This window comes from Lacerta agilis, chromosome 6 (assembly GCF_009819535.1).
Source record: "Lacerta agilis isolate rLacAgi1 chromosome 6, rLacAgi1.pri, whole genome shotgun sequence".
NCBI lineage: Eukaryota > Metazoa > Chordata > Lepidosauria > Squamata > Lacertidae > Lacerta > Lacerta agilis.
The window spans coordinates 59,550,811-59,574,548 of NC_046317.1; positions in this window are offsets into that span (position 1 = coordinate 59,550,811).

Sequence of the window (23,738 nt, forward strand, 5' to 3'; positions counted from 1 at the left end):
CTAAAGCATCAATCCCATGCACATGACACTTGAGCAACATTCTGGCATTAAAGAGGTCTGCTTTTATGGTTCCAGTTAGAATTAAATCCTCAGGCAGATCATGGTCTTAAGACACTGGAGCGCATTATGAATTCCAGTTTGGACTGGCCCCACTTGGATTTTATTCACTAGTGTTGGTGATAGCCATATTTTGGATGTAAAGAAAGCTTTTGTATCCCGAAGCTCTTCATACCATTTTGACTCTTCCATGACCTCTCTCTCTCTCTCTCTCTCTCTCTCTCTCTCTCTCTCAGAACTGCAGTTGCTATTATTTATTCACATGTGACATGAACTTTCTTCTTCTTCTTTTCATAGCCCTGTTGAACAATTCCAGCGCTTTATTTAAAGACATCCCGATGCTTCATTACTAATCCATTAGAACAAAAAACTAGGGCATCAGATAGAAGCATCTGCTGGTGGGCAAGCCCAAGCATGTCACGGCAAGAAACACTTGTGCCTGAGCCGTGGGGTGGAGGAAAGGCGGGAATGTCAGTGCGAGGTGCTCAGTATCACACTCGTCAATCTCTGCCCAAAGGGCCGTTTACATCTAAGAGAGGGGTAACAACTCTGATCTCTTCTCTTTTTTTTTGGAAGCAGTGCAGTCTAGTAATTAAGGTATTATATGTGGATCTGGGAGATAGGAACTTAAGCCACAGCCCCGCCCCACTTTATCACTAGGTGACAACATTTGTTTAGTCTATAGATGGTAATATGCTGCAGGGGTGGGGGGCTTCCTTACAGGATGGCTGCGAAAGTGGCTAAGAAAAGGGGATGGTAAAAAAAATACGCAGATTAGAAGAGTTGCAGAAATAACATTCTTCTTGCATTTCTAAAGAAAATGTGCAGGATTTTGCAAAGCAGCTTGGCTATGTCCTTAAGGGGAAAGTCTGGGTAGAAAAAAAAAATCTAGCTGACTGGCCTCCCTCCAGCACCATAAATTAGATTAAGTGTCTGTGGATGGAACAGGCAGTAACAAGACAGGGAAGGAACTGGAAATGATTGGATGGGAGTCAGAATGTGCTGCAAGGTATAGCGATGGGTCTCTGCTGCCAAGGTAGAAGGAGGGATACATGACAAAGCTCTTTGCATCTCATCACTTGAGCATCATCACCTTTACACCGAATTTTACCAGGATTCTAGTTTTCTTTTATTTGAATGCACAGCTAGAGTGATTCAATACGGGTCAATGCAAATCTTTCAGAGTCAGTAGTGGAGGGATTCGGCTGTAAAATGGAAACACGGTCTAGCTGCACAGTTGGAGAGACTCAGGTTCGAATTGTATGAACTTTGCTGTGGGTCCTCAGTTTTCCATCAGTAAAATGGGAATAACAATAATGGCAACAGCTATCTGGTGTAGCTGGTGTGATGGGTAATGTACCTCAGATATTTCCAGAATGCCAGGCTCACATTCTATAGATGGAGATTTGATGTGAGGCTCAGCATTTCCTTTTAGGACACCGAACAAGTGGCGTTCGGCATCTTCCAGAACTGGATGTCGCTACTTTGCATGAAAATTAAAACGCTCCAGCAGGGCTATTAGCAAAACTGTACAATACCAAACAAAAACGGAAGCTTAGGAGAGAAAGCCAATGGGAAATGATTGCCTTGCATTATGCGTCTGCCTCTGAAGATTTGTAGGCACCCCTATAATTAAAAGAAGTGGCAGGCGGGCAACCAGAATGCCTGGTGAGATGATACGGCCACATCTGTGCTCGGGGGGGGGGGGGGTGTTTCGTAGAAGGGCTACCAAAGGAGAAAAATTGATGACTTAAGTTGGGAAGGAGCCCCTGGGTAAACCTGCCTGACAGGTTAGGAAGGAGAAAATGAATGGAGGCACACAGTTAAGTCTTGGGAGAATGCAGTTTTGATGTGGGTGTGTGCTGCCTTCTATCCAGTTAGATGCTCACACTAACAGTGTAAGAATGTGGGGAAGGAAGACAGTAACAGGTTGTGATGCGATGCCAGTTTATAATCCCTTTTAGGGCTCATGATAAAGGGCTCCGTGTCTGAACTGATTACAAAGTTCACCGCTCCCTGTCACAGTTAAACAAACAGAAAGGCGATGCCTTTGCAGGAAGAGCAAAGGAGTGAGGGGTGAGGAAGGGGGGGGGGGTGGCTGTTGGTGCCGGCGCTCCCAGCCAGAAAAGAGAAGAGGTTCCTTCTTTCGTGCTGAGCGTAAGACACAAACACACATAGAGAGAAGGGTTAAACACCTATTACTGTCAATGGGATTTAGCCACCGTGTCAGTGGGAAAAGCTAAACTGTGCAAACAGATTTGGAAACCACTTTCCGTGATGGAGTCGTGGGGGGTGGGGGGTGGGAGAGGACTAAGGAGTCTTCCACTTTATCCCATCTCATCCCAAGGGCTTGGAAGGAAACAAAAAAAATTCCCCCGTGGGGAAATTGGAGGCCACACAGCTGCAAAGGAAGGACACGGCGAGATCTCTAAACAAAGCCCGGGAAATAAGCACTGGGCAGGAAGAAGGCAACATTCATTGACTGACACCCCCTAGCTGGGAAGTTGCAAACGGAGCAGGAGACAGAGCTTGCAAAGCATGGATCCGAAAGGCAAACTATTTCCTCCTATCCAGTCCCCCAGTCCCTTCTTTTCCCGGGCATTTCTTACCAACTCTTGCTTCAGACGGCGTAGATAATGATCCATGTTTTTCTTTTCCATCCTCACATCCAAGGCCATCGGGTAGCTCTGGAGTAATTCAGCTGCCGCCGGGATTCCGGCTCTTCCACCATCCAAGTCCGGCCAGACAATCTTGAGAGGTGTTTTCCTCGCCAGCGCCAACTAATCCAGCGGCCCCTTTAAATGCCCATTTGTCACTTCAGCTCTGGATAAGAATATCGCTCTCTCCAAAAGAAGAAGGTTGAAAGTTTGCTTTCTCTTATTCACTTCTCCTAGGGCACCAAGGAAAACCAGAAGCCCGATCTCCCCTTAGGAAAGAGATAAAAATGTTGAAATGGCACATGCACGCCGCGCACACTGAATCTCAGGATTGCATTTGCAGCGCGCGGAAAGCCTGCAAACACGGGCTGCAAACAGGCGTGCGCCCCGCGCGCAGTTGCTGCTTGCAGAAGCTGGCAAGGGAATGTGCTTGGTGCGCGAGTAGCGGAGCAGCAGCAGCAGCAAACTGGAGAGCCCGAGAGAGGCAGGAGAGATCTCGCCACGCGGGTCGAGCGTTGCTGGTGATTGGCAGCTCGGGGCAGCTTCAGCAGCAGGCTGCAGAGGCGAGGCTTAAGGAGAGAGCCGTCTCCCAAGTTTGCGAGGGTGTCTTCTGCCTGCGCACCGGTAGGGAGGTCCCGCCCCAGGGGGTGGGCCTGGCTTCTCAAGTCAGCGCAACGACAGACCATCTGGGCTGCCTGCTTGGCTCCAGTGTGTTCCCGCTCTGCATGTCAGAACATAAGAAGAGCCTGCTGGATCAGGCCAAGCAATGGGCCATCTATTTCAGCATCCTGTTCTCTCACCTACCGGTAGTAGATGTTAGCCTTAAAGGTAAAGGGACCCCTGACCGTTAGGTCCAGTTGCGGACGACTCTGGGGTTGCGGCGCTCATCTCGCTTTATTGCTCGAGGGAGCCAGCGTACAGCTTCTGGGTCATGTGGCCAGCATGACTAAGCCGCTTCTGGCGAACCAGAGCAGCGCACAGAAACGCTGTTTACTTTCCTGCCAGAGCGGTACCTATTTATCTACTTGCACTTTGACGTGCTTTCGAACTGCTAGGTGGGCAGGAGCTGGGACTGAGCAACGGGAGCTCACCCTGTCGCGGGGATTTAAACCGCTGACCTTCCAATTGGCAAGTCCCAGGCTCAGTGGTTTAACCCACAGTGCCGCCCGCATCCCAGATGTTAGCCTTGTCCTCCATGAATTTGTCTAAACCTCTTTTGAAGCTACCCAAATCGGTGGCCATCCCTGCCTCCTGCGGGAGAGAGTTCCATTGTTCCTCTGTGCGCTGTCTGGCGAGAACCTTCCATCATCCCGCTTTGTTGGATGATCACAAGTTCTAGTTTTATGAGAAAGGGAGAAAAACTTTTCTCTATTCACTTTATCTAATGTTGAGCATAATTTTATAAACTTCTATCATGTCACCTCTTTGTCGCCTTTTCTCTAAACTATAAAGCCTCGAACGCCGCAACCTTTCTTCACAGGGAAATTTATTGTTTATTTGATTATTTACAGTATTTAAGTGGTACTTTTCAGGCAGACCTCACAAAGCAGTTTACATAAGATTATTGCAACAGTAAGCACCACTTTTCTTTCTTTCTTTTTTTCTTTAAAAAAAATTACAATAAAACAGATAAGACAACTTGTTTGTTTAGAAAAAGCCACTAGTGCTGATTCTCTTCTCCCCTCAGGGCAAGACGGTCCTTCAGACACCCCAGTGGTGGCAGTTGCAGAGAGGGAGAGGCCGCAATGGGAGGTGGATGGTGACAGTCCCTCAAGCTTCTTTCTTCTCTCCGTGATCATTTTGGTGGCCCTTTTATGAACCTTTACCAACTCTATTAGATGACCGTTAGATGACCAGAACCGTACACAGTACAGTCATACCTCGGGTTACGGCCACTTCAGGTTGCACAATTTCGGGTTGCGCACTGCGCCAAACCTGGAAGGAACGGAACGGGTTACTTCCGGGTTTCGGCGCTCATGCATGCGCAGAGGCGCTAAATCGTGCTTTGTGCATGCGCAGAAGCACCAAATTGCGTCATGTGCATGTGCAGATGCAGTGGCACGGGTTGCGAACACTGCTGGTTGCGAACGTGCCTCCTGCACAGATCGCGTTCGAAACCCAAGCGTCCACTGTATTCCTAATGTGGTTGCACCATAGATTTGTGTGTCTGTGGTGCTCTTCCTTTCTGTTAAAAAGCTATTTAACGTTAGGTAGTTAAACTTAAAACTATTTATTTAACAAACCAACGAAGGGGGAACCCATTTTTTAATAATAATAATAATAATAATAATAATAATAATAATACATCATGCAGTACATTATACTTTCAGATTTGACAGAGATCATAGAATAATGTCCGTACAGTGGTACCTCAGAATTCGAATGGAATCCTTTCTGGAAGTCCATTAACTTCCAAAACGTTCAAAAACCAAGATGTGGCTTCCAATTGGCTGTAGGAAGCTCCTGCAGCCAATTGGAAGACACATTGGATGTTTGGTTTCCAAAAAAACGTTCACAAACCAAAACACTTCCGGGTTTGCAGCATTCGGGAGCCAAAACGTTCGATTCACAAGGCGTGCGGGATCCAATGTATGACTGTATAAAGCTTTTTTCTTCTTCACCCCAGCAGGTCATTGCCACAGTGAGACATATGTGTGGAGGGAGCTATCACAGCCTCATATGTCTGTTCACCCATTAACTAAATCTACACTGTTGGCCCACAAAATCACCCCCATAGTCTGGCCATCTCAGTGCTCGAACTTGCTTGGTGGGCTTCTCGGCTAGTGCAAGCATAGTTGCACCATTATTGCATTATGAATTCATCCTTCCAGTATTTTGTTATTAGCCCACTTGCTTCTCTATTCCACCAGCCACCACAGAATGAGGGTCCTCCACCACATGGAACAAGGTTGGGTGCCTTACATAGGCAGGGCCAACACTTGGCGTGCATTGCAGCGTCAAGTGACAACTTGTGCAAGTGTTAGGAGAAGCAGGTTTCAGGCCAGGCCTACCCATGTTAGGGCATCTCCAACACCTTAAAGCTGAACTGAAAACAGGAGCACTCTTGGGTGTTTGTGTTCCTTCGTTGGTGGAAAAAATAAAAAAGTATCAGAGGACAGAACCAAGGGGGATAGAACATATTTTTGTTTTGTTTGGGAGACTGAGTTAATTAGTGGCTATCTTCCACTAGTTATTAGCAGGGCTGTATGTACTTTGCACACAAACACACACACACTCCAAACTTTGAGCCAAACAATGAAAAATTCCTCCCTTCTGCTTCCAAGTGGTTTTCAAACACTTTGATTGTGTGACTGGGAGAGCAAAGGGTAATAGGAGCATTTGGTAAAACAGCAGTGTGAGACAGGCAAATGCCAGCCCTGTGGCTGTGGGAACTCTGAGTTGTCATAACACGTACCATCCTCGTGTTCTCAAGTTTTGTTGTTCCTGTTGAGAAGACTTGATTTTTTTAAAAAAAAACATATAAATAGGTTTGGACATGCATGGACACCATTTAATTCCTCATCACTCAGTTGATCAGCCTTTCGTGGATCTGATGAAGTGCACTTGAGCCCATCAAAGCTTATGTCACAACAAATTTGTTAGTCTTCAAGGTGCCACAATATTTTTGGTTTTTTAAGCTGCAAAGGACAAACATGGCTACTCTTCTGGAAATTGTTCGACCCTTGCTCACTTGTAGCCTAAGGCATGAGCAGGCCACTGTTGATCTGGCAGAAGGAAGAAAAACAGGCCACTGTTTGAGGCAGCGTGAAATGATTAGGTGCAAGGTCTGTGTAATCAACAATAGCTGATCACACAGAAGCCCAGATTACTATTTTACCAAGACATTTTTACTTAAAAAAATAGAATTTTCTCTGGGAATTTCCCATTCTCCTCACTGCAACTGTTATCCAAGTTTGCACTCCACATACCCCAAGGGCTGGAGACATTTTTTTGAGAAGTCTGCCTTTTTATGATCTGTTAAGGGAGGGAAAGAAGCATACACACCCCCCCACGCCCGCCCGCCCGCCCAACCACCCTTCCAGCAAGTGTTTTCTTTACCAGCTGCTTCCAAACAGGAGCATGCTGAGTGAAAGCCTTCTCTCCCTGGGTCATGGAAAAATAGATTTTGATACTGAAAAATAGATTTTGATACTCTTTGGCCCTTTCCTCTTAAATCTTAACAGCAACGATAACTCATTGATTTACAGCATGATATACTGTGCAGAGACTGTTGCCACAGTTGAACAATATTCAATCATTGGTGCTTCAGTGGAAGGTAATATTTGTTTTCGGGTACTCTGTATAGCTCCCCCCCCCAATATATGGAGTTCATTGCAAGATGGATAGGGCAGAACAAGAGTACAGTTACAATTTCATAAATCGCAAGGTGTGTGATCCAGTGGGAAACAACCTTTTTCATTTTTTGTTGAAATAGTTTTAAAACATCACGGGCCAGATGCAAGATTCTGTACGTGAAAATTAACACAAATGGATAATTGCATCCATAATCTAATGTTTAACTTTGCCCATAAATCTCTCCAGTGTCCCTTTTGATGGGAAGAAACCCAGTGATGATTAACATGCAAAAGGAAAAGCTCATTACTAGTAGGCAAGCTAATAGGCACTGCTCTAGGAGTTAGCTCATTCTAAAATGACGGACACTTCTTTTAGTGTGCAACTCCAGCAAACCGCCCAGTATGGCTGTATGTTTGAGCTACCTGTTGTCTGAATGGGGGCAGCTGAGACATTTGTGACTCTTGAGAAGGTCTACCTTTGAGAAGCAGCACCTGGGAATTTTCATACATGGTTTTATTTCTCAAGTGCATGCCATTTCTTTCATTGCCTTTATCTGGCCAACATATGGATTATGTTCCTGCTAATATTACTGCGTTTCAAAGAAGCAGCTGCTCTTTGAAACAGCTCTATAGTTTATAGAGGGGGATAAGAGTGAATGCTGACAGAGACACCACCAAGAGATGTTATAAAAGGGTAAATTTTCCACCTTTCAGAGAGCTTTTTACGCGTGCAAGTTCCATAATAGCATGTTTACACAAGGGGCATGCGCTGAAAGATTCTGAAAATGTTTTAACCAGTAACATTTCCAAGCCTCCGGGTAATATGTTTAAATATGTGCTGGGTGAAGTCATATCTTGCATAAAGGGCAGTCTGCAGAAAAGTGTGCTAGCCTCCATGCATGTGAATTGTTTTTTTAAAAAAATATTATGTTACTATGAATGCTTTTCATAAGTGAGTCTACCTTTTTATCTCTTAACTTGAACTTGTGAATATGATACTGTGTAAGCTTGCGAGCTCTGCAAGTAAGGAAGCAACACATATATAAATATTAAAAGGGTTGACTCAATGCCTTCGTATATTTGTAGCTGGTGTGTTACGATAGCTTACAGACTGGTGAATTGGGGAACATTAAAACTGGCAAAGACTATCACTCAGTGGCAGAGTGCATGCTTTGCATGCAGAATGTCCCAAGTTCAATTCTTACCATCTCCAGGAAGGGCTGGGAAAGAATTTGTCTGTAACCCTTGGAAGCCTCTCTCTCTGGCTGTTATACAGTGGTACCTTGGGTTACATATGCTTCAGGTTACATACGCTTCAGGTTACAGACTCCGCTAACCCAGAAATAACGCTTCAGGTTAAGAACTTTGCTTCAGGATAAGAACAGAAATCGTGCTCTGGTGGCACAGCGGCAGCAGGAGGCCCCATTAGCTAAAGTGGTGCTTCAGGTTAAGAACAGTTTCAGGTTAAGAACGGACCTCCGGAACGAATTAAGTACATAACCAGAGGTACCACTGTATTTTGCTTGGAGCAAAGAGTTACCACATATTCCACATGGAAGACAGCCCTGTCCTAAGGTTCCAGTATATTAACATATGGTTTCTTTTCATTTATTAATTCCAAAAATATACCTTCAGTGCTAGTGATGTATAAAAATCTGGAGAGAGCTTTAAGGAAATCTCAACATTGTGCTATTCATGAACTGCCCAAGAAGCGATATATAACCACTAGTTTTTAAATTCAAGAAAAAGCCTTTATAATAGGAATGTGGCTATTTAATAAAGAATTGGTGCTCCAGTGTTTTCCAGTCTCTGTGAACAGATGCAGCCTGAAACATGGAAGTTGTCCCAATGAACTCAGTGACACCTACTTGCAATTACATGTACTTGGCCTGTACTTACTGTGACACTATTTAAAATGGAGTCCAAACTCCAAAGCATTATAGCGAGACTTCACCTTGGCTCCTGCTTAATTCATCACTAATCTTTTCACATCACCCTTTTATCTTCTTCTTCTTATTTTTTGCCCTCTTGCTGTCCTTTTTTATTTTAGAATTTCCATTATCTAATCGATTAAAAAGAAGGCAAGAAACCAAATCTCTTGATTGCACAAGACTTTGTATAACTCTGAGCTGTGAGCTTCATATATCACTGAAAGGATCTTAAAAAAACAAAAACAAATGAAGTCCCCTAGGGTTCCTTCCACCTTGCAAGTGGGAGATTTGCCAGTCTCAACTGTTGTCTAAAAATCTAAGCCAAGAAGCCACGGCCTCACTGCACACTTTTATCGTGAAATCTGTCTTCTCTTCTTGGCCAGCTGGACTCTCCCTACAGACTGTCTGTACAGATTAGGATATATATTTTCCTGGCTGTGCAAGGCTATCAAATGTCACATGGTAGCTTTGAAAAGCCACTTGCTTTCAGAAGACGCACACACATCACAACATTATATTAAATAGATGAATGGAAAAATCTGTTTTCTGGCAGTTATTCATGGTACAGGTTTCCAAGATTGAAAGAAACCAATAGTGTTAGAAAGACTGAAGCCACCATCCTGCCAATATTTTGTGTTGGAGGGTGACTTTGTATGCATGCATGGCTACGTGTTCTATTTTACAGACCTCAGTTTGAAGGCATCCCTATATCTGAAGGGCTGTTTGGTCAAAGTCCAGTTTAAAGATAAAGAACTAGAGAACTATCAAGCAGGGGCCTCATGGTTACCCATAAACCTGGACAGCAAAGGAGCTAAAGTCACTCTGTCACTATGTTGAGATGCATTGTGTTTCTGTTTAAATAATGACAATTCTTTCTAAATTTGCATAGCCTATGCACATTTTATGCATATCTACATCCTCTTTTGTCCTATTTTTTGTGATATTGTACTGTTAAGTGCCTCCACCTTAGTTTGTGCTCCAGGCTTTACAGAGCAGCCAACATGGAAGACTGGAGGCAACTGAATGTTAGCCTCCAAGCCAAAGGATTACCCTTTCAAGTTTCTTCACTGTTCAGAAAGTGGGTGGAACCAAGGAGGGGTTAGTCTGTCCAAAGAGGGATAAAAAGCTTCATTTGAGGGCTCATACACACTTCCACTTGACCATCCCTAGAAAGGACAGGTCTGAGTGGTTTTCTGTTTGTCCTCAACTTTTTGCCTTTGCTCTGCTGCTTTCCCTCAGAAAACCCACTCTTTAGTGCTAAGTTGGAACAAACAGCAATCCACGGAAAATCCGATTGCCATTTGCTCTGAATCAGTGCTAAACTGTGGTCTTCTCCCGGTGTGGTGGTGGTAGGAAGCAGTGGGGCAAATGGGGGTGTGGAAAAGCCCTGAGTTCCAGAATGGAATGGAAAAAGCTGTCTGCTTTGAGCTCTCCAAGGTCCAGTAATTTCAACCCAACCCACCTGAAAAACCACCCTCACATGTCCATTGGGCAGTGTGGGTTTCCACTCATGGATAGGAAAAGACATCAAGAGATCATTGACTTCTGTGTCTCCTGAGGGCCCATCAGCCACAAGTAGCAAGTGCGAGAGTATGATTTCCAAAATGGCTCACAGCTCAAAAAAGTACCCTAGCAGTGAGCAAGAGGGAGACCATCTTGTCTTTTATGTTGCCCCAATAAATGTGTTTATAAAGCCTTCTTAAAAATAAAAATCAGATGCTTTAAAAAAAATATGTGTGTTCTTTCAAGTGTTAAAATCTGCATTGGGCAAATATTAAGCTGTCCAGCACGTTCACAAATGCCCACAGGAAATGGCTTCACCTGGCAACTGGCAAGAGCATCGTTCTGAGGCCCTCATGCATAATTTGCAGAACCAGTGAGCTGTGTGATCAATGAGCAGGAAAAACATTTTCCTCCTTTGCTTTTGTTTGATTGGGTTTGGGACACAGACGCTGGGGTTAGTGTTGATTCAACCCAGATCACGCCTGCTCGAACTGCAGAGAGGAAAGAGCAATCTTTGTGTCAATTCATAACAGCTGCTGTCCCCCAACCCCAAATTATCGTAGTACTTTTTAGCACCACTTCCTTTCATCTGGTATCCTTTAGCACATCTCCAGTGTCCTCGGCTGTAGCAGACCCTGAGTCATCAGATGAACACTGATTATACAATGCTCTTCATAAACCTATCCATCTCAGTTTTAAAACTTGTGAGAGTGACTATTCCTGGGAGACAAAGCCACCATTTTTCAAAGTGTTCTTTTCACCTAGCATGACTCAGCTATTTCTGTCGGAATAAAGTGCATCTCTCAGCTGCTAGAAGTGTTGTTTTGCATTTTTGTGCCTTCTGATTCATTGCACAGCCTTCCCAGTGCTCTCATTTGCTAAGTTGCCAGCGGTTCAGTTGCCAGCACTCTGGGGTGTGTGTCCAGGATAGAACGTGTGTAGGCCTACACAAAGTAAAACTTTTAATGTGCTTTTGCTTATATAATTGCTTCCACACTAGCCCGTTTCCCTGGAACTGCCAGACTTTATTCAATCTTTAGGGAGCATCATCCACTTGAGGTTGTTGCCAGCCTGTTGCATTTAAGTGTTTCTTACATTTTTCCAGGGCATTTGTGGTGATGATCGTGAGGAGGGGTTAATAGGATGCAGATTGAAGCATCAGCATGTCTAGTGTAGACAAGCAATGTGACCCAGAATTTTGTGACTCTGGTGACTTTAAGTCCTTTTAGACTGTTCCAGTGATTGCTGATGAGCATGAGTTTGTTAAACATCTCTTGGAGACTACTGCAATGAAGCAGTATATAAATTGCCTTAATTAATTAATTAAATGTCTGGTAGGAGATTAGCAAGGAATAGCCTTGCTAACAGAGTCCAAAGAGCACATTGGACCTCTGGGCCAGAGGTTTCCCAGTTTTAGTGAAATAGCACTAGAAATGTAAAGAAAAATATGACCCTTTATACTCAAGTCCTCTGAGTATGACCCCACAGTTTCCCACAGGTACCCAGGTCCTAGGCTATATAGATTCCAAACTGTTAAGGTTGTGCAGCTGAGAAAAGCTACCAAGAGGTGACAAAATACTAACCATAATTTTTATAGTTCAGTGTTATGTCTCCTGATCTATTTTGGCTGCCACAATCTGACTAGTGATTTAATTGAGTAATTATGAATCCATTTCCCCATGGTCCTATGGAATAACAACAACAACAACAACCCTGAAGTGCAAATTGGCTGACCATGTTAATGCAAACAAGTTGATCTTCTTTAATGTTTTGGAATTTTTTTTACCACATCTATTATTTTTTAAAGAGCATCATCAGAAGTTTACTGCTTTGGGAGAATTTTGTTCGTTGATGTTTGCCTTGGAAATAAAGATGTTCTGTTTCACTATGGAATTCATTCTGCTTTAATTGTTTTGAGAAATATTTAGGATGTAACCTGGTGGCAACCACACGGCCTTAATCCAACTCTGTTGCATGCATGTAACCATTTGTTGTTGTTCAGTCGTTCAGTCGTGTGCGACTCTTTGTGACCCCATGGACCAGAGCACGCCAGGCATGCCTATCTTTCACTGCCTCCCACTGTTTGGCCAAACTCATGCTAGTCGCTTTGAGAACACTTTCCAACCATCTCATCCTCTGTTGTCCCCTTCTCCTTGTGCCCTTCATCTTTCCCAACATCAGGGTCTTTTCCAGGGAGTCTTCTCTTTTCATGAGGTGGCCAAAGTACTGGAGCCTCAACTTCAGGATCTGTCCTTCCAGTGAGCACTCAGGGCTGATTTCTTTAAGGATGGGTAAGTTTGATCTTTTTGCAGTTCATTTTTAGTAATGGTGACTAATGTAACCTTTAGTAGGCCCTGAATTAGTAGGCACATCCACCTCTACACCAGACGTTCTATGGGACCACCAAGACTAGTATTGCAAGACCACACCCTGTGGATGGAAACCTGATTCTGCTCATGGATCTCCTTTGTTGGATTGACCAAGAACACATTATTGACTTTCCTGTGAGCAGCGTTTTTCCCTGGAAAGGTGGCTAATAAAGTATAGGAAAGTAAAAATCAGAACTTCAGATGTCAGAGACCCTGATAGATCAAGTCATTTGGGGTCAAGCAGTGAGGCCACTGTCTGTTCGCAGTACTTTTTGGCTGCTTTTTATGTATTTTTGTAACAACTGATAGTTTAATTCTGGAAACCGCTCCACTATAAGTGACAAAAGGGGTCAAGAAATTTAGATAATGAACCATAATAATTTATAAAATGTAGCATTTACTGATGTGAACGCCATCACTTCCCATTTGGTTGTGTTACATTGACAATATTTTTTATTCTATAGTGATAAGATGCAGATTCATGGGCAGGGCAATCTGAGGCGGGCAGGGGAGGAGGAATATGAGGCGCAGGAATCACCAAATATAAATTTCTGCTGGGCTTGTGATAGCAGGGGAGGGCAGGTCAAAGGCATTTCTCCTTTTCGTAACCTCTTATTTCCCTTTGATTTTGTTTGGGGTGGGGGACACCTTTACTCCCATACAAAGATACCAGCTTATGCGAATACCAGATAAAGAAATTTGTAAACTATGTGCAACAATTTCGGCATTATTTATCATGTTTCCTAAATTTATCTACATTTATCTGTGTGTTCTTGTGTGTGTAAAACTTAAGGATTATGAAGCCTATCCCCCCCCCCCCCGGCTATTTATATTAAAAAAATATCACTAGATATTTTCTGTACTTTCCCTTTATTATTGATATTTTAAGGATAATTGGTTTCCCCCTATAGATTATATAATGGCTATTAATGACATTTAATGCTTTAAATAATGTTCATTGTTCTTGTTGGTAGTGCCCCTGAAGAATTTTAATTTGAAACGTGTTGGGCCAATAAAATCTTTATTCTCAGGCACTCTTGAGATTTCATCCCCCCCCCTTTCCCATGCTGTCAATGGAAGAGACACATTGCAAATGGAGGCACTACACCCTTTTTATACCATCATCTGTAACAGCTCCTTATATTAGTCCTGCTGGGAACACTTTGCCAATTGTCAGAGCAACTGGGATGTTAAGTGCTGCCCTAAAACCTTGTCAACTGATGGGCAAATTACAGTGCCTTTCTCATAAAGAAAATGGATGCCAGAGATGCTCTGAGACATTCGTTTTGATGATGAATATGGAGGACACGCGTTCATGCCAGAGTCAATGGCCTCTTTTCATTCTAGTGCTTTGATTCTGGAGAAGTGAAAATAGTCACCATGGAGATATTAAAACGCACACACTTATACTGTATACTGCTGCCCTGCAAATGAAGCCTAGATGACACCAAAGAGGACTCAATAGTTTCAAACTAAGATTCAGGGGAGTAGGAGATGATTATCTCATTTTAAAAAAAGAAATGCCTATAACCTAAACCAAAGACATATGAAAGGGATGCTATCGGATGACGAAATCAATTGGGAATGGCAAAGATCCAGGGCCCTTGCCCTCAGCAGCTCTGCAGTTCCAAAAGCAACGTATTTCAAAGCAATGACAATTGTGGGCACCACTAATAATAAATAATTTATTTATACCCCGCCCATCTGGCTGGGTTTCCTCATCCACTCTGGGCAGCTTCCAACAAAACATTAAAATACAGTACGGTAATTCATCATATATTAAAAGCTTCCCTAAACAGGTCTGCCTTCAAATGTCTCCTATTTATTTAAAGCAACCCCAGCAATATGGGAGCTGTAGATTAAAGGTGCTGGGAATTGTAGCTCTGTGAAGGGTGAACTATAGATCCCAGGATTTTTAAAGGGTGTGTGTGCTGGGGTCTGCTTCCCCAGCACGTTCGCTTCAGGTAACACACTGGCAGAGCAGCCCCATGGCTCTAGTTAAGATTGCACTTTCGACTCACCATCTGGTGAAGGGAGGGTTCAATTCAGCTCAGTATGACTGCACACACGTAAGTGTTCTTCTGCTGGGAACAAGCACATCAAAAGTGCAGTGCAAGGCTGTTGAAATGCCCTAGGCCGCTCTGCGTAGAGGTTGCCTATCTCTGCTTCCCACCCAGTGCCCCCCACCTTACAGCCCTGCAGAGCTGCAGGTGGCTCAACATGGGGTGACAATATCTTCAGAGACATCAAAATCAGTGTATTTTGGAACGCTTTAGTCTGCCATCTAGATTCAAAATGGCACCCGCCCCATCCAAACATGGATAAAAACGGACTCCTCCAAAAACAGGAACCGTCATGTCAAACTGGTTGATGATATGCATAGAATGCATAGAAAATAGGCAGACTGATAGACAAACCACTTTCAAAAATATATGGTAGGCAGTGTGTGTGCGAATATCCAGCAAGGGTTAAAAGCCTGTGGAAATAATAATTAACAGAATCTAATCACCTTTCTAGCATATCAAACCATAGGTCATCACTGGAAAACTGCAAATTATCTCGTTTTGGAGCATTGGATGCAAAAGGTCTGGTATACAGCCTTAATTGGGGGGGGGGATCACTCAGTGATTAAAAAGACTAAAAAAAACAAAAACCCACACCAATCCGTTTCAGACAACTTTGTCCAGGGGCGTCTTAGCCATAGAGGCTAGTGGTGCAGGGAACCACGGCGCCACGTTCTGGAGGGCACGAGGGAAGAGGTCTGGAGGCCATGGGGGCTCGGTAGGGGCGGCAGCCTACCTGCCGCCAGGGGAAAGGCAGGAGGAGGCGATCAGCGGCAGCGACCCGGCAGCCACCCCTCCTCTCGGCGCTGCAATTGGTCGCCGGAGCGCTTCTCGCAGGACTGGAGGAGGGTGCACGGTGGCTGGGAAGGAGCCCGAGAGGTCCCCGTGGAAGGGATCCACGTGGAACATGAGCCGAGATCAGTCCCTAAACTGGAGACCTCCCTGCCGGAGGAGCCACCCTCCAGCTGCTGCCTGCCCGGAGGGAAAGGTGGGCGTGCGGGGGCGCCGGACGGATCCTTGCACCACGGTGCCAGATAGGCTTAAGACGGCCCTGACTTTGTCAACACTTGGTATTGTTTTATTCAATATATAAAGGTGCTGATGGCCTGGGAGACCCACCATCTACATATAACTTATGAAAAGAAAGGCAAAATAAACATTGTGACCTGATATCGTTTAAGTAGTATAAAAGATAAAACATGGTATAGGTTATTTGATACCTGGGGATTTTTAGAGAGGTTATTGATTTATTTTTCCTTGGAGACCATTGTAAGAGTGATACATGTAGTTTGTTCTGTGACTATTATATCATGTATTTGTAATGGAAGAATATGTGTGTGTGTATGAAAAAAAGAATGCATTATTTTTATCATTATCATTGCCTTCCACACACGTCTCAAGCAAGGTGATGTACAAAATGCAATAAAAGAGCTAAAATGGTTTTGAAACAACACAGAAAAAAACAATGGATAAATTTTAAAACAATACAAAATAGACCCCTATGATGGAGACCTAGCCAAACAACTGGGAAAACTTGTTGAAAGAAGTTGTTTCTGAAAGGTGCAGATACTGGTTGCCTGGCTATCTCGACAGGAATACTGTAACTCTGGAATACGCCAAATTACTCTTGTTGCTGAATTCTGAATTAAATGCAATTTAAAACTCTTCAAAGGTAGCTCCACGTTACACATTAAACTGGAAGTTTAAACGTGGATAACCGAAGACGCACTATCTCTCTCCAGGTAAGTATCTCTGTCCTGGTCCTGGTAAGGATTCAGAAGAAGTGAGAAATTAGGACTTCCGGCGGCGACGCCATTACGGGTGGTCGTGGGCTGCTTCGGCTGCGAAGCGCCCAGTCCATCCCGGGGGTTAGGAGCCCCGCTACCGCAAAGCGGGGCTCCGGTTGGGGTGCGGGAAGAGCGTCCTGCACCCTGGGCTCCCCGGCTGTGCCCGTTGTGGCTCCGAACCCTTCCCTCGCCCCCCCTGTAAAGGGGGAGTGGGGGTGAAGGGACGACGGAGCTGGGCTTTAGGGGACATGCCCCAACCGGGATGTAAATGCGGCGACAAATCCCGAAATGAGCGTTGAAGTTCTACCTGTGATGCATGGATATGAAGAACCTGGAGGTTGTGAGTACTTGATTGGACTAGTTATTATGCTCTTTAGACGACCCGGGGGAAAGAGAAAGGCAGCCTGCCTCCCTCCCTCCGGATGAAAGAAGGTAACCAGTTTGAGTGACTGCTGCTTTAGAACTGGATACAAAGTATTCGAACTTTGATAAGTGAGACTGTTACAATTTCCCTTTGGGGAGTAAATTTGTGAAAGATATCTCCGTTTGAAGTGTCGGTCTTTGCACTCTGACTTCAAGAAAAATGGCGACGAAAAGTTGAGACCGAGGTGAAAAACAACTTTTACAAAAGGAAGAACATAGAGACAGGAACTGTAATCTGACACTCACTTCCTCCCCCTCTTCCACTATGCTGAACTATGTCTTCGAACTTGTTTTGAACTTTGGATTAACGGATGAACAAAGGCTCACTGAGCTGAGATTGGAACTTCTTTATCGGAAGGTGAAAGTCTTGTGTGGGGATTTGAAAAGAAACTTATTACCCACAGAGGAGGCTTTTAAATATTTTAATACTTTGGAAGGAAACCTGGGCAAGGAGCTGAGAGGGTTGCTTGAAGAATGGAGAAAAATGACAGGGCTACTCCAGAAAAAGAATTCGTTTTTTGGGGGTGGCAGCCCCAAGACGATGACAAAATTTGTTATATCCAGACCCTGAGGTGTGAGCTCGGGGGCAAGGGACAAAGAATTAAGATATTTACAAGAAGAAGAAGAAGAATGGTTTAAAGAAATGGAGCAGCCGAAAGAAAATGAGTTGGATACCCTGAAGCTCGCTGCAAGGAGTGTTCTGAACTGTGCCTGGATCTGTGGCTATTTGGGAAAAGACGGTAACTGGGAATCTGGCTCTGGTGTCATCAGGAAAAAAACATTGGACAGAGGGGGAGTGGGGTGAAGCATTAAGCAAAATTTAGAATGGTTTGTTATGGTATTCTGAAATCGGAGGGTGAAGACCGTTAGTTCTATTTAGTTTTTTTGTTTTTAAATAAGAAAGGAGATATTTGAAGATCTATGTTATTAGCAGCAGGTTAAAGGATAGAGGAGTAAGAATTTGATAAGAATAATTTATGAAGATTTATGATGATGTATTATCATGATGATGTATTATTAGTAAAATTTTAGATATATAACTGTATTTAATTTTCAGAAGAAGTGGTTAAAAAATAGATTAAGGATATAAAACCGAAGGTGAAAAGGCAGGGGAAGTCAATGGTCAAGATTTGGAAATAGAAATTTTTTTTTTTAGAAAAGATGCAAATAAGAAAACTTGGCAATGTTTATATTTGTTTTATGAGTGTATTTGTTTTGTATTTGTCTAAATGTAGGTGTGGGTGTGGGTATATGTTGTTACAAGAAAAAAATGTCAATAAATTCTTATAAAAAAAAAAGAAGAAGTGAGAAATTGAACCTGATATCTCTTGCCTTCAAAGTGGATGCTCTGCCCCTGGGCTATGACCCTTCCCCATACTTTAATGGTAGTGGCCTCAGCAGCTTGATCAAGGTCACAAGAGAGACAGCAGCAGGAAAGCTAACCTTCATCCCAGCGTGTGCACAAGTCCAGTCGAGTAACCTGATCTGAGCTCCTGCATGCTTTCTGTAGCCTTCCTGTGTCAATATGTTGCCTAATTGACTTTAATGGAGCTCTCTGCTCATGTAGATTTGTGTAAGCATAGATCAGACAGATGGGCTTGGGGAATCAGCAAGGACGCAGCAACAACCCCATTGCTGTCCCTTTTCACTGTGGAACAGAGAGAAGAATCTGTGCTTTGTTTACATGTCTGATTATTTTAAAAGCATGCAAAACAGTCTCATGGTTGGCACATTTCCACTAAATACGAGTGTTTTGGCAGCATTCGTAAATATTTGGTGTTTTTGGTAGAAATATGAACCCGGTATTCCATTGTGGAATAAAGTTTATGCTGTTCATTCTTTTCAAGCTTTCTATGATTATTATGACAAAATAAAAAATAAAAAAATTCCTTCCAGTAGCACCTTAGAGACCAACTAAGTTTGTTCTTGGTATGAGCTTTCGTGTGCATGCACACTTCTTCAGATACCTTACAATGTTAGAAGATGAGCAATTAAATAGTCCTGAGATGGTATGTTTGATGTTGTTGGGGCCAGTAATGGTGTTGTCCAGGTGTGTGTGGCAGCAAAGTTGGCATTTGGGTTTTATTGCAGGTTCTGGTACCAGTGTCTATGTTGAGTCCTGTTGTTGTTGTATTATTGTGGGTGAGGAGTTGTTTAAGATTGGGTGGCTGTCTGTAGGCGATCTGTAGGTATCTGAAGCATGCACACGAAAGCTCATACCAAGAACAAACTTAGTTGGTCTCTAAGGTGCTACTGGAAGGAATTTTTTGTTTGTTTGACTGGGAGAAAGAAGGTCGAGGCAGAGATGAGTCAGGTTGGTGAAGAGTCATGTGTGTTTTCCCCTCCTGCTGCGACAAGCTCCTCTCCCATCCTGTGCCCCAGAACCAAGAGAAGAAGAAGAGTTTGGATTTGATATCCCGCTTTTCACTACCCGAAGGAGTCTCAAAGCGGCTAACATTCTCCTTTCCCTTCCTCCCCCACAACAAACACTCTGTGAGGTGAGTGAGGCTGAGAGACTTCAGAGAAGTGTGACTAGCCCAAGGTCACCCAGCAGCTGCATGTGGAGGAGCGGAGACGGGAACCCGGTTCCCCAGATAACGAGACTACCACTCTTAACCACTACACCATACTGGCTCTCACAGAGAGGCATGAAAAGGACAGAGGACAAATTGGCTGCACACAGGCACAGTCTCCTATTGTTTGGGGAAAGCCCTGGAGAGGAGATGACTTTCAGTCTCGGCAACTGATTTCATGGAGGAAGACCCACCAGGAATGAGCTTTGAACGGCATGATTTACTGCTGGCTCATTCTTTGTACTGCCTTGTAGTCCAGCATTTTTTTCTGGTTATTCTGGTGCTGTGGTTGTGATGCTGCTGAGACATTTGGCAATGCAAAAGGGAGTGTGTGAAGACTGGCACATGAAAACTGTGTCCGGGTCCCTCATTTATAGGGAAGGGGAGATGGAAGAGGGTCCAGGAGCACACAGTCTTGAAGAGGGTCCAGGAGCACACAGACCATATACTGTCTTGAACATGATGGGGAATAGAGTAGAGGGTGGGGGCACTGGGGTTTGAAACTGTAAATAGCAACCTTCGCAACCATTTACAGAGATTGTACAGATATTTTTAAAATAACAACAACAACAACAACCTAGTAAGTACATTGGTGAGACAGAATATGCAATGTTTGGTGAACAGAAATATAATTGGGATAATACGAGATGCAGCATACAAGAAAAGGCACGTAGTCAAAAAATGGGAGCAGAAATTTAATTGCATTATAAATTGCTACTAAAGGCTAAAATGTCTCAGGGTAACATTTTCAAAAGGTGAAGACTCAAAGCAGATACAAAAACAGGCTCATCAACCCTCAGGATTGATTCTTAGGTTACACAGAATAATAGAAATCAGCAATAAAAGAGCCATAGGGAGGTAGCGAGGAGAGAGAATAATGGTCTGGCATGATGGCTATGCACTTATGAATTTCTTCCCCACTGCAAATGGTCTGTTTGGACATGAGAGCCCTACAGTGCTGGATTTCATGCAATCTAAAAGATTGATCTTAGTTGGCTTGAGATGTTTTATTCTGTACAAGAGAATGAAATCTCTCAAGAGTACCCGAATCATAAATGGTGTAATTATGACTGGCAGGGTCTGCAAAACTAGGAGTACATTTTTCAATCTTTTGAAGCAACAAATATGAGACTGTGGTATCTTATTGATCTAGTCTATTTTTATTCCACCCTTTTGCCTGACAGGAACTCTAGGGGGCTTACAGAGAAGAATAAGAACCACTAAAAACATAGAAAGAACAACCGTTAAAAAACAAATAAACACTGATAGCATTAAAACTATCTATCTATCTATCTATCTATCTATCTATCTATCTATCTAGTATTAAAAACATACAAACACAGCACGGTACCGGCCCTTTCATCAAATGCTTGAGTTGGAACAAGAATGTCTTCACTTGCCAGCAGAAGGACAGTAAGGAGGGAGGCAGTTTAGCCTCTCTATGGAGGGCGTTCCAAAGTTGTCTGGGAGAAGCCACCACCAAGAAGCCCCTCTCTTGCACCCCTACCAAGCATGCCTGTGAAGGTGGTGGGAATGAGAGAAGAGAATCTCCTGAATATTTCAAAACACGGACAGGTTTTTATGAGGAAATCTTTTAGGTAGCTTGGATGTAAGACATGTAGGACTTTATAGTAATAGTAATAGTAATAATTTATTATTTGTACCCTGCCCATCTGGCTGGGTCTCCCCAGCCATTCTGGGCGGCTTCCAACAAAGATTAAAAATACATTAAAGTGTCACACATTAAAAACTTCCTTAAACAGGGCTGCCTTCAGAATGCAGGGCTGTCTTCTGAATGTCAGGTAGTTGTTTATCTCTTCCACAGGGCGGGCGCAACTACCGAGAAGGCCCTCTGCCTGGTTCCTTGTAGCTTTGCTTCTCACAGTGAGGGAACCGCCAGAAGGCCCTCGGCGCTGGACCTCAGTGTCCGGGCAAAACGACGGGGGTGGAGACGCTTCTTCAGGTATACTGGGCCAAAGCCATTTAGGGCTATAAAGGTCAACACCAACACTTTGAATTGTGCTCGGAAACGTACTGGAAGCCAATGTAGATCTTTCAGGACCGGTGTTATATGGTCTCGGCAGCCACCCCCAGTCACCAGTCTAGCTGACGCATTCTGGATTAGTTGTAGTTTCCGGATCACCTTCAAAAGTAGCTCCACGTAGAGCGCATTGCAGTAGTCCAAGCGGGAGATAACTAGAGCATGCACCCTCTGGCGAGACAGTCCACGGGCAGGTAGGGTCTCAGCCTGCTTACCAGATGGAGCTGGTAGACAGCTGCCCTGGATACAGAATAACCCGCATTTGAATTGTGCATGGAAACTGATAGTCAGTGGAGCAGTTTTAGCAAGAGTCATCTACTCCCTATAAGCAGCCCTGGTCAACAATCTGGCTGCAGCTCTTAGAGCCGGTTGAAGTTTCTGAGCATTTTTCAAAGGCAGCCCCACGTAGAGCTCATTACAGTAATCCAAATGGGGTGTAACAAAGGCACCTGTCATTGTGGCCAATAAGGATGCCATCTTGACACCCTTGTTTAGTGTTAATTTAAAAAACAGTTGTGTTATTATACATGCCTCCTCCCATTCAGTGGGATCTGTATCATCACTTCTGTTCTGGAGTGCCAACAGGATTTTCTAGGCCTACTATATGTGGATTGGGTCCTTCAATCACTCACAAATGAGGACACAAGATTTGCATAGGCTTTGTATCATATGCAATTTGTATCTTCTTTTGCAGATGGAGTGGAGGGTTCAAAAACAAATAAGCACTCACACACATAATAAAATATCTGACAGAAAAAATGTGAAAAGCTCGAACTTTCCCCATAATTGCATTTCCAGTCTTAAAAACTGCAGAATTTCTGCCTGCTACACAGTTGTTAAAGGCTCCAGTATGCTCCCTGCATACTGTACCATAGGTGACTGTCAGGAGGCCCTGTAAAACATGTGACCATAGTTCCACTGGGATGCTCTGCTTTGCTTCGAAGAGGCCAACAGCACTTCCAGACTGCCACATGAAGGCTTGGCCACAATACCGTATGCCTGGTAGACTAGGGATTTGTTCTACATTGGATGGGGGGGGGGAACCTTTGTCTCCCCAAATGTTGCTGAACTACAACTCCCATTAGCCCCAGCAAGTATGACTAATGGCCAGGCATGATGGGAGTTGTAGTTCAGCAACATCCTGTAGGCCAAAGGTTCCTCACACCTGTTCTACATGAACAGAATTTTAAAGACACTTCAACTTCGTGGTTTTTAAAAATAGTAACAAAAAAACCTTAAAGAGGATTTAAAGATACACAGCCTCACTGAATTAGTCTTGATTTCTTGGATATTTAAATGACAGTTATGAAACTAGACTGGTGAGTCCTCAGACATGAGACACTGTGGCTAAGGATTTCAAAGCCATCTACTAGAGGATTTGAATGCATAAGTTGGGGGATCTGTGCTTTTAAATCCCCAGGGCTGGTTTGCAAATATCAACCCGTATGAGTGCTACATGGATACCAGCAATGGAGGCAAAATCTACTGGAGCATACGGTATTTATCCTCCTCCTCACTTCTATTAAATCATGCATGCATGCTACGCTTCGGGAATGTCTTGGATTTTTTGGTGCTGAAGGCATACCTGTATATATATATAAATTTGTTACCCACTGTCCATGATAAAATAATCCTAAAGCGGGGAACAATGCCAATACAATACAAATAAAACACAGTAAGACCATACAGTTGTCCATCAGTAAACAATAAAACAGGGACAGAGCAACCCTCCCAGACTGGATCTGGAGGTTGCATTAGGCAGAGGCCGGCCCAAACAGAGGGGTGTGTGTGTCATATGGGCCACTTGACCTGGGCCTCCGATTCCAAAGGGGGCCTCAGCATATTCACAATAGCTCACCATTATTTAATTGTAAATACTTAAAATAATCATTTTCCCTATGTATTTTTAAAAAGCACTATTGTATATGAAAATGTGAAAATTATTTATATACTTATTTATAAGACTTCGGAGATCCCCAGGGTAATAAAAAAGGGGGGGCACATTATCTACCTGGCCCAGGCCTCTGCAACAGCCTGGG